Source organism: Gigantopelta aegis, chromosome 9 (assembly GCF_016097555.1).
Source record: "Gigantopelta aegis isolate Gae_Host chromosome 9, Gae_host_genome, whole genome shotgun sequence".
NCBI lineage: Eukaryota > Metazoa > Mollusca > Gastropoda > Neomphalida > Peltospiridae > Gigantopelta > Gigantopelta aegis.
Genome location: NC_054707.1, coordinates 1,681,233 through 1,693,796, shown reverse-complemented (window position 1 = coordinate 1,693,796; position 12,564 = coordinate 1,681,233). Strand labels below are relative to the sequence as shown.

Here is a 12,564-nt window from a genome sequence, read left to right as displayed (position 1 = left end):
CACTGATATTTAGTACTGTCTAACAGGTCTACAATATGCAAGTTGGTTCCAATTCGATTTATTGATAATAATGTAATTATAACTGTCAAATGAATCTGCAATTGCATTTTATTTTGCAGAGCCAGGCAATACTAATGAAGTCACCTACTCTCTGAGATGACCAGCCGCGTCTGTTGACAGCGTTAAGAGATTTGTTTTTCTACAATATTAAAGTCTTCTTCTTACTAAACTCTATATTTGTATCTTTCTTAAATAAAGAAAATAATCTTTGAACATTTGTTATGTGTTACCTTCTTTCACTGCCGTCATAATTCGGGCGAAGATAAATAAGCCTGCACTATCGTAAAGAATTGATCGATTTACACTTGCATCATATTCAAACGGTCAGGTTCAAGTTAGCGAGTCTGCACCGAAAGTGATCGTATTTGGTTGAGACCTCGTTTCCCGGGGCGGGATTTAGCTCGGCCGTTTGGATTGGATTGGATAATCCAATTAAGGTTCAAGTACGTCTCTCCCGGGCACAATATCTAACTTTGCCAGTGACTGGGTCCGAGACAGAAGGGGGGGGGGGGGGGGGGTAGGGGGGGGGGTGGGGTGGGGGGGGTGGGGGGGGGGTGGGGGGGGTGGGGGGGGGGGGGGGGGGGGGGTGTGGGGGGGTGGGGGGGGGGGGGGGGGGGGGGGGGGGGGGGTGGGGGGGGGGGGGTTGAGTTGAAAATGGGCAGAATTTTGAAAATAGCAATTAGTAAAAAAGTACAAAACAAAAAGAAAAAAAGTTGATGACATTGCGTTTTGTTATAATTGATCATGTGACATGTTAAATATAGGAAATGAATCTAGCGAGTTGTCACCCACCCTGACTGTTTTGGTTTTCTTGCATGGAATTTGTTTGTTTTTTTCAAAGCTGCAATCTCGCCTCACATTAATTATTATAATTTAATTTAAACATACAAACACACCTTCGGTTTTAATTAATTGTGTGTGACGTTAAAACACAGTTGTAATAGTTAGACAACTATGGAATTTACTACACGTTATTTATTTCTGAGCCGCTTGTTTTCTAAATTACACACAGAAATAGTATATTTTTGCTATTTCCAAAACACTTTTATTTTAATTTTTACGTCAAACCAAATTTAAATTATTTACAAAAACAACAAAACATTTTTGTAGGAGGATGGGACGGACTATATGTAATATTCCGATCAGAACAGTCCCCTTCCCCACGTGCTATAATTGTGTTTGTTTGTTCTTGTTTTTCAATGTATTTCCGGGAACGCAAGACCCGACCCCTCCCATAAAAACACCACTAGTCAGTCTAGACTTCCTCTACACAATCTCCTGCACACGCGCCTGTTTGACTAAATATTGTGTTTATTGCAAATGAATTAGGCCTATATACATTGCATTATAAAGTGTAAATTTTGCAGCTAAATATATAATTTAACCTAAAAACATCTACCTATAGTAACAGTACTTGTTTTGTTTACATCAAAATACTTGTGTAAACATATTTATGTTAGTCTTGCATGCCGATTATTTAAGGTAGGTAGATGTCCAACATGTTAAAATGAAGACATTATTGTATACATAATTATAAGCGTAAGTGGCAGGCAAAACAAAAAATATAATATTTTAAAAATAAAAAACCCTCAACAATTTTACCTCTTCCCCCCCCCCCCCCCCCCCAGAAAACCTCAGTAACAACAACAAACTGACCCCAAATAAACAATAGCCTACAAAACAAGTCCACACACCAGTACACACGCACAATCAAAAACATAACCCAGACGAACACGCACATTTGAAAAAAAAAGGTTTTATTTATGTACATAATAATACCAGTGGCGTAGGCAGGTGGCATGGGGAGGTGCGCACGCACACCTGCACGCACACACACACACACACACACACATACATACATACATACATACATACATACATACATACATACATACATACATACATACATACATACATACATACATATATATATATATATATATATATATATATATACATATATTTATTACATACCCCTTAAATCTTACTATATAAATACAGCTCTGAATACAAGAATTGAATACAACTTTCCGTATTCAACTCAACTGCCGGAACTATACCGTATTCAACGCTACTATTTATAGCACATGGTTACCGGGAAGGCACTTCACAATATGTAAACAAAGTTTGTGCTTGGTTTGTTTAAAATGTTATTTGTGAAAAATTTGAACTGAAAACAGACGAAAACGGTGACAAATATTTACAATTTAATGAGCGTGTCACGGGGATCCTATAATACCCGTAACTGAATGAAACACGGTTATCAAAATATCTCTCCTAACTGTATATCTATTAGATCTCTCTGTAACGGGCGGTTAAACCCTAGTATGGCTCGTCTAGGTATGATCAGAGATACGATCTTATATAAGGTATATATTATTATAGCACGTTTAGTTCACTAGAAAACACAACAAAACACAATACACTTTGGAATCTGTATTAACCTACGCTAACAAATGTACTGCCGCAGTAGTTAATTAACAACAACAAATAATAACAACCCAGAACTGATCACTTAATTAGTTAATCTCTAGGTGTCTAGTTTACACAATATGCTAATCACTTCACCGTGACACAACACCCACACGTGTGATAATTGAGAAACGCTAACACACACACGTGTGATAATGGAGAAACGCTTCCAGGGGAACTTAATTAATAAAGGAATTACCACTCTATTCCTAACTGGTTAATTTTTAATTAACCCTTAACTACTCATTCAGTAACCTTGTAACACATAATTAATACTGGTACCTATCACAATAAAGACAATAACCTACAGTTTACCTAGGTCCTCTAGGATGACTGGCTAAGCTTTATATATATATATATATATATATATCAGAACGGTGAGCCTACAGAATACTGCGTCAGATGACCGGCAGCACCGTCTAAATAATATTGGTATAATACAGTATTAAAATATTTAAAGTCACATCAATCACATCAAGGTTATACACAGAGCAGAAAATATATATTTACCAAAGTCCCGTCTGAACTAATATAGATCGTTCAGTGGACGGACAGCGATCCCCTGGAGCCTTCCTATCTTTCTCCTCCATATATCTAAATCCTAGCTATTTATTCAAAACTCTCAGAGAGAGCGAATATCGCCTGGGGGTACATCGCGGCACCGAATCCCTACAAGTGCTATTTCCACCAAGCGGTATTTTTTTTCTCAGATCGTCAGACTTAATGTCGCCAGTTCGCTAGGGATTCCATGGTCGCGCGGAGGTATTACGTAACTACTGGCCACATGGCCTCCGCACCTGGCTGAGTGTGTATTAGAAACTGCACACGGCCGTCGCGCAGAGGTATCACGTAACAAGTTGCCCACCTGGGCTAAGTGCATTTGGAACTGTACACGGCCTGCTAAAACAATTAATATCGCCACAGGCGAAAAGAAATTAAGAGCATGTACCGTCACACACACCCACCTCAAAAAGGATATTTCCTCTGCTCTAGGAATAGGGAAATATACTACATTAAAACAAAAAGGTGCGTTAACCGACGCATACGGGCATTTATAACACATGTAATAATAAGGTGACTACCAGTAATCACACTTAGTCTCTGAGTCCCTGGTATACAAATAAAATATATATAAACAAAACAGAAATCAAGAATGTCAACACATTATCATAATGTTCAACTTCGGGACAGGGCATCAGCGATTACATTGGATGTGCCCTTGATATGTTCAATGGTAATTGGGTATTCCTGCAGAAGAAGACTCCATCTCAAAACTCTCTGGTTGGTGGCTTTCATTCTGTGAATGATGGTAAGCGGATTATGATCAGTAAAGACCACCACTTGATACACTGCCGATTTCACGTAGATCTGAAAATGCTTCAGAGCTTGTACCATGGCCAAAGCTTCCTTCTCTATAGTGGAATAGTTCACCTGGTGTTTGTCAAACTTTTTGCAGAAGAAACTTACAGGATGGTCCAGTCCATTTTCGTCTTCCTGGAACAGCACAGCTCCAGCTCCCACGTCACTGGCATCCACAGCTAGCTTGAACGGCATTCGGTAGTCTGGTGCTGCCATCACGGGAGACGAGTAGCGCATCTGCTTGAGACGGTTGAATGACTTCTCGCATTCACCTGACCACTGGAACTTCGTTTCTTTCTTTTTCAGTGTCACACGTTTTCCAGGTTTTCTCCGATAGGCATGCTGTCGAATCGGTGTAGCGTTGGGTTCCAAGCGCACATCTTGGCTTAAGGTATTGGTAACCGTTGGAAGGTCCTGACAAATGGAAACATTGTCTTGTATCAGCGTAGTCAACTTTGCTCGATGGGGCCTCAAGTCTGCTAGAATCTGGCCGTTGGCCAATTTTCTCTCTGCAGTCTTGACTTCATCACAGGAAATTGAGTGACTCTCAATTTGGACCGGTAACTCTGGAACTATCGGCAGTCTGTCAAAATAACCTTTTAGCAAATTGATGTGACAATACCTACTTTTCCTAACCCTATCAGGAGTGTTTATCACATACCCTGTCTCATTAACCCGTTTGTGCACAACATAGGGCTCGAAATACCTGTTCTGCAATGAACCCCGTTTAATGGGAAGGTACAGCAGCACCTTATCCCCTGGTTTAAATTCTCGACTCCTAGTCTTCCTATCAAACACTGATTTTATTTTGCTCTTAGCATGGCTCAGTTGCTTCTTAGCCTTCCTATCTCTAACTGTCTTATTCATTAATACTTCCTTGTCCATATCATAACCTGATATCTGATCCTCCATCTCACCCTCTGTTAACAATGTAGTGCGAGCTGCCAACAATTTTGGACCAGCCCCCTGCTCTAGAATTAACTCTTGTCTATTACAAGGTAAATCCCCTCTATCAAACACAACTGGTTCAATTCCCCATCTGCGGGAGATCAATAGGTTCCACCATATTTAGTTCGTCAGGTGACTTATCTACCAATTTACTGATAACCCCATCCACTCCAATTTCATGGCTCACACATGTATCAGACAAATCACACATATCCTCTGGGTCTCGTTTTACCCTTCTGGCCATAGTCCTAGTCTTTATACACGCAGGATATTTAATCTCATCAACCTCACACTCTTCTATTGGTAAGGTGCTGTCTTTAATTAACAATTGGTCACATTTCGGCTGACAACACTGACTAGTCAAATCATTACCCAACAAAACTCCTATGTTTTCAACAGGCAAGTCCTTCACAACACCAATAATGACTGGTCCCGTCACAAACTTCGAACACAAGAAAACGTTATGTAACCGGACAACCATATTTTCTCCAGTAACTGAGGTTAAAGCCAAACTACGTCCTGTATCTGAATTCTTAATACTAGCTAAACACTCCGACGTGATCAGCGACTGACTACAGCCTGTATCTCGATAGATTGATATTGCCTTAGGACTCAATTCTTGTTTCACATCACAAACCATACCAGTGGACACATACGGATTTACCTTCTCTGTCATGGGACTAACCATTAACTCTCTCGCTAACGGAGCTGACCTCACTAAACCGACCACTTGCGCATTATCGCGTTTCCTTTTAAAACAGTCCCCGACAAGATGGTTATCCTTTTTACAGTAACTGCAATGTGGACGAAAAGTTCGTGCATTGGCTGATAATGCAGGCTTATCCTTACTTTGCCCACCAGGTGCATTCCTTGCCTGACTAGCTGACCAACTAGATGACTCTCCCCGATAGTTACTTTCCCGGGAAAAACCTGGCTGAAATGTCTTCTTATCACCCTGTTGTATAGAGCTACCCTGTACTGCCTGAGCCTTGTGTATTAACACGTAGTCTGCTATGCCACTATGCCTGCCTCCTCTATCTTTTTGACATCACGATCCTCTAAATGAATACGTAAGCTAACTGGTAATCCATTTTTAATGTCCTGTAAGATCAACAACTCCCATAACTCGGTATATGACTCTACCTGATGAGACACCACCCATTTATCAAACATCCCTGCCTTCTTAGCCACAAACTCACTATAAGACTGACCCTGCGTTTTTCTCAACTCGTTATACCGTAAACGATAATCCTCAGGTCGTAATTCATAAGCCCTCAACACTGCAGCCTTAACTAGGTCGTACTGACTTGCTCGCTCAAATTGAATTATAAGCTACACTAGCCTTCCCCTTAAACTTAGACACGGCTAACAATGTCCACTTAGACTGCGGCCAATTTAGCTGCTTAGCGGCCCGTTCAAAAAGTTGGAAGAACATGTCTACCTCCTGGTCATCAAATACAGGCACTGATCTATAAGCCTCCGACATGTTAAAACCATTTCCGGCTTCCCGTCTAACTTCTTCAGTATTCAACTTTAACTCATGTTCCACTTTTAATTTTGCTAACTGGAATTCTCTATCCCTATCTCTCTCTCTCTCTCTCTCTCTCTCTCTCTCTCTCTCTCTCTCTCTCTCTCTCTCTCTCTCTCTCTCTCTCTCTCGCTCTCTCTCTCTCTTCTCTCTCTCTCTCTCTCTATCTCTCTCTCTTCTCTATCCCTTCCTTCTCTTTCTCTCTCTCTCTCTCTCTCTCTCTCTCTCTCTCTCTCTCTCTCTCTCTCTCTCTCTCTCTCTCTCTCTCTCTATCTCTATCTTCTTTTTTTTCTCTCTCTCTATCCCTCTCTCTATCTCTCTCTTCTCTCTCTCTCTCTCTTTATCTCTCTCTATCTTTCTCTTCTCTCTCTCTCTATCTCTCTCTCTTCTCTCTCTCTCTATCTAATGCACGTTCTTCTCTTTCGTACTCAAGCTTTTTAAAAGCTAATTGTTGTTCCACACATTTATCTCTATCTCTGGAACAATCTCACTGTCTTCCATAACAGGACTATCACCAAAAACTTCCTGGATAATAATTGTCCTTATATCTCCTAAGGTTTTAGCTGATGTTAAATCAATTTCGCGCTCACTAGCGATTTCAACTAACTCGGCCTTACATGCTCGCTTAATCTCCACTACACTGAGCGTAGGCCTATCCAGCAAATTCTTATCCATGTTTAGATATGACGCACTTATTATTAATTAATTTTCTAGTGAACAACGTTGCTACTTCTGGTAATTTGTAAAAATAATTTATAAAGCCCCCATTTACAAACAATACTTTTTTTAAATATGCATGTCCCGTTTCAGATCCGGGACGAGCGCCCCAATTTTCTACTCCTGTCACGGGGATCCTATAATACCCGTAACTGAATGAAACACGGTTATCAAAATATCTCTCCTAACTGTATATCTATTAGATCTCTCTGTAACGGGCGGTTAAACCCTAGTATGGCTCGTCTAGGTATGATCAGAGATACGATCTTATATAAGGTATATATTATTATAGCACGTTTAGTTCACTAGAAAACACAACAAAACACAATACACTTTGGAATCTGTATTAACCTACGCTAACAAATGTACTGCCGCAGTAGTTAATTAACAACAACAAATAATAACAACCCAGAACTGATCACTTAATTAGTTAATCTCTAGGTGTCTAGTTTACACAATATGCTAATCACTTCACCGTGACACAACACCCACACGTGTGATAATTGAGAAACGCTAACACACACACGTGTGATAATGGAGAAACGCTTCCAGGGGAACTTAATTAATAAAGGAATTACCACTCTATTCCTAACCGGTTAATTTTTAATTAACCCTTAACTACTCATTCAGCAACCTTGTAACACATAATTAATACTGGTACCTATCACAATAAAGACAATAACCTACAGTTTACCTAGGTCCTCTAGGATGACTGGCTAAGCTTTATTTATATATATATATATATATATATATATATATATATCAGAACGGTGAGCCTACATAATACTGCGTCAGATGACCGGCATATTTAAAATCACATCAATCACATCAAGGTTATACACAGAGCAGAAAATATATATTTATCAAAGTCCCGTCTGAACTAATATATATCGTTCAGTGGACGGACAGCGATCCCCTGGAGCCTTCCTATCTTTCTCCTCCATATATCTAAATCCTAGCTATTTATTCAAAACTCTCAGAGACAGCGAATATCGCCTGGGGGTACATCGCGGCACCGAATCCCTACAAGTGCTATTTCCACCGCGACCAAGCGGTATTTTTTTTCTCAGATCGTCAGACTTAATGTCGCCAGTTTGCTAGAGATTCCATGGTCGCGCGGAGGTATTACGTAACTACTGGCCACATTGCCTCCGCACCTGGCTGGGTGTGTATTAGAAACTGCACACGGCCGTCGCGCAGAGGTATCACGTAACAAGTTGCCCACCTGGGCTAAGTGCATTTGGAACTGCACACGGCCTGCTAAAACAATTAATATCGCCACAGGCGAAAAGAAATTAAGAGCATGTACCGTCACAGAGCGCGATATCAAAACTTGAGACGGGAACACTACTAACCAACGAGCTTTTAATCCACGATAGTTAAGCCTAAGGTCGACGACAGTTACTTTTTAGACCCTTGTTTTGGCTTCGTTACATCGTACACAATTCTTATTCTTTTTCAATAAATAAAACATCTCCAACCGTAATTTTGTGATATGATATATTTGACAAAAGGTACGTTTTATTTCTTTCATCTTTCAAAACTTCAAATTAATATTTTGTCCAGAATTATGAAAAATAAAAAAAGTACCGACCTGTAAACAGCGTTGTCTGCTTGTTATAGGAATTTGACAGGGGTCAAGGTTAGCAGACTAGTTTTTATTTTAATGTGGCGCAGCATTGTAATAATACAGCTAATATTAATTTAAATGACGTCAGTATTCCAATGACGCCACTTTGCATCTCCTTACAATAACCATAAACTGGGTACATGACGTTTCCTTTTTGGGAAAATTCCAATGTAAAATTGCTATTGAATTTTTTTTTTTCTTTCTTAACATTACTAATGTACCTGGATGTCTTTGAACAAAATCTTGTGATTAAAAAATTGCACCTTTTACGAAATATGGATTTCTAGTGAAATTACGGTAAGATATGCAATATTTATTGTGTACGAAGCCAAAACAAGGGTGCGAAAAGTGACTGTCGTCGAATGACGGGGATTTCTAAATTTGCACAACTAGGTCAGCTGTGTTACTACGCGGACCGAAGAACCACCAATTATTACACATAGGAATATAGTTCTATTTAAACAATAAACAGAAATAAGAAAGAACGAGTGAAAAGTTACCTATAATTTTAATGATATTGTTTGAAATGCCTTTTAAAGACAATGTAATAGCCAAAATTCACGACCAATATAATATTTAATTTGCTCGTAATACGTCAGAAAACCTTCAGCGCGCCAGTTTTATCAACGAAGAAAAATGTCAAGAATTGTTTACACAGTGTCGTCATCGGTGTGTTTTCTTTTATTTATGTTCATGGAATTATTCGTTGCTGAAAAGTTTAAGTTTATATTAAATGTGCCTCCATAAATCATCGCTCCACTTAATAATCCGGTTGACAGTTCATTCAAGTTTTCTACGTGAGGAGACGGCATTGTTGCTAAAGTCGACGACAGTAACTTTTCGCACCCTTGTTTTGGCTTCGTACACAATAAATATAGCATATGTTACCGTGGTTTCACTAGAAATCCATATTTCGTAAAAGGTGCAATTTTTTAATCACAAGATTTTGTTCGAAGACATCCAGATGCATTAGTAATTTTAAGAAGAAAAAAAATTCAATAGCAATTTTACATTGGAATTTTTCCAGAAAGGAAACGTCATGTACCCAGTTTATGGTTATTGTAAGGAGATGAAAAGTGACGTCATTGGAATACTGACGTCATTTAAATTAAAAATTAGCTGTATTATTACAATGCTGCGCCACATTAAAATAATAACTAGTCTACTACTTAGGCTGCCTTTCCATTGACACGGTTTTACCCGCGCGGCTGGCCGCGGAGCGGTTCTACCCGCGCGGCTAGCACATTTCCATTGAGGCGTTCTTATGACACGGTTTCTTCCATGTGACGTCATTCATTAATCAAGTGGCCATTATGCAAATTGAAATATGCCATTGTAAAATGAGGAAGATCCATTACTAATGAAATTTGTACAGAAAAAAAAAACATTTGATCAAATCGAGATTTGAACTATTACTTAAGTCCTTCCCACAGGGAATGCTCCCACCCCATACTATGTAACTTACTACATATTATTTATTTTTGAGACGATTGTTTTTTAAATTGGACACAAAAATAGTTGTTGGGTTTTTTTTTTTTGTTATAGGCCTATTCCAAAACACATAAGCCTACTTTTCTTTTTACATCAAACCAAACTGAAATTAATTACACACACACACACACACACACACACACACACACACACACACACACACACACACACACCACCACCACCACCACCACCACCAACAACAACAACAACAAAACAAAAACAAAAACCAACAACGGATACGAGAGCTAACACATGTAAAATGACACACATATTTTGGAAACATAAAATAATGAGGAACCGATTTTGTTTTACTGACACCACTCACAGGGGCTGAAGCAAATGGTCCGCTTTCAGAACTAAAACATACAGGTTTATGTATATGGAGTTTCTGGTGGTGCCAAAACAAAATAGAAACAGGGTCCACTTGGTTCATATTCGAACCCCACCCCCAGGTCCAGATCACGCTACGCCCCTACCACAGGTCTGTATGCAGGGATGGGTAAGAGGGACCGAACAACCCACCGTATCATAAAAATTACTTTAAAAACACAATAGTTTACCTCTTAAAATAACATAATTCTTGCTATAAAAGGTCTTTTTATTCTTTGTTACTAAAGTGAACAGGGTAAATATTATTGTTAGTAAGAAGTTGGTGAGCATGCACATCAGTTATTTGAACTCATTTCATGTTATTGTAGTATCGATACGGCGTTTTTCATCATTGAACGAGGATAAAGGGTGTTAACATAAGCGGATTCAGGAGGGAAACATGGGGGTCCGGATTCGCTTCTTTTTTTTCAATAAATAAATTTTTAAATTGACAAACTTGAAATCTTTAAAAATTAAAACATTGCAAAATTTCCGGATCCGTCATCGATACTGTGTAGACATAGTTTAGTGAACGTAATATTATTTTAATTCATTATGATGGTTGTGTTTATCAACTTTCCATTAATATGCGTGTATAATAGTAGCATAATATTAAATTATGATTATGATTATGATTATTGTTGTTGTTGTTGTTGTTGTTGCACCTGTCATATCTTGGACGTTGAATTTTCGTGCGATTGTCGTCCAGCAATTGTTAGTTCAGATCTGGTATTTATATTCATTTAAGGATTGGTAATAAATACCGGGTTTTCGATCAGCAAGTCAGTTAAAATTTCAATTTGCTTATGTGTGAACTTTTCTCACCCATTGCACAAAGAATGCTAAAAATGCCTACTCCTAAAACTTGAAAATTAAATAACGCTATAAAACACACAAGTGCAGGAGATGGGTAATCATGGGTAATACCCCAAAATGACGTCATTTTATGGATTCCCCATGCGGTTCGAGCCGCACGGCTGGCAAAAAAATCGAAACATGATCGACTTTCTTTTGCCGCAGGGTTAGCACCCGTGTCAATGGAAAGACGTCAATGCAAATCAACGCATTTGATTTTTACCGCTTAGCGGCAGAAATAGCCGCGCGGGTAAAACCGGACCAATGGAAAGGCAGCCTAACCTTGACCCCTGTCAAATTCCTATAATAAGCAGACAACGCTCTTTACAGGTCGGTACTTTTTTCTCTTTTTTTCATAATTCTGGATAAAATATTAATTTGAAGTTTTGAAAGATGAAAGAAATAAAACGTACCTTTTGTCAAATATATCATATCACAAAATTACGGTTGGGGATGTTTTATTTATTGAAAAAGAATAAGAATTGTGTACGATGTAACGAAGCCAAAACAAGGGTCCAAAAAGTGACTGTCGTCGACCTTAACTATCGTGGATTAAAAGCTCGTTGGTTAGTAGTGTTCCCGTCTCAAGTTTTGGTATCGCGCTCATTAAATTGTAAATATTTGTCACCGTTTTCGTCTGTTTTCAGTTCAAACTTTCCACAAAATAACATTTTAAACAAACCAAGCACAAACTTTGTTTACATATCGCGAAGGGCATTCCCGGTAACCATGTGCTATAAATAGTAGCGTTGAATACGGTATAGTTCCGGCAGTTGAGTTGAATACGGAAAGTTGTATTCAATCTACCTCGGTGGCGTCGTGGTTAGGCCATCGGTCTACAGGCTGGTAGGTACTGGGTTCGGATCCCAGTCGAGGCATGGGATTTTTAATCCAGATACCGACTCCAAACCCTGAGTGAGTTCTCCGCAAGGCTCAATGGGTAGGTGTAAACCACTTGCACCGACCAGTGATCCATAACTGGTTCAACAAAGGCCATGGTTTGTGCTATCCTGCCTGTGGGAAGCGCAAATAAAAGATCCCTCTTCAAATCTGTGTGGTCCTTAACCATATGTCTGACGCCATATAACCGTAAATAAAATGTGTTGAGTGCGTCGTTAAATAAAACATTTCTTTC

At 39.1% G+C, this 12,564-nt stretch overlaps 1 long non-coding RNA gene across 2 annotated transcripts in view; it reads left to right on the top strand.

Moving 5' to 3' along the window:
• LOC121380452 overlaps window positions 1-273 on the top strand; it is a 9,037-nt gene extending 8,764 nt beyond the window's left edge. For both annotated transcript variants that reach the window (XR_005958935.1, XR_005958934.1), the window contains exon 5: window positions 120-273. This is a non-coding gene — a long non-coding RNA (uncharacterized LOC121380452). The remainder of the gene's footprint in view (window positions 1-119) is intronic.
• Window positions 274-12,564: the final 12,291 nt, after the last annotated feature.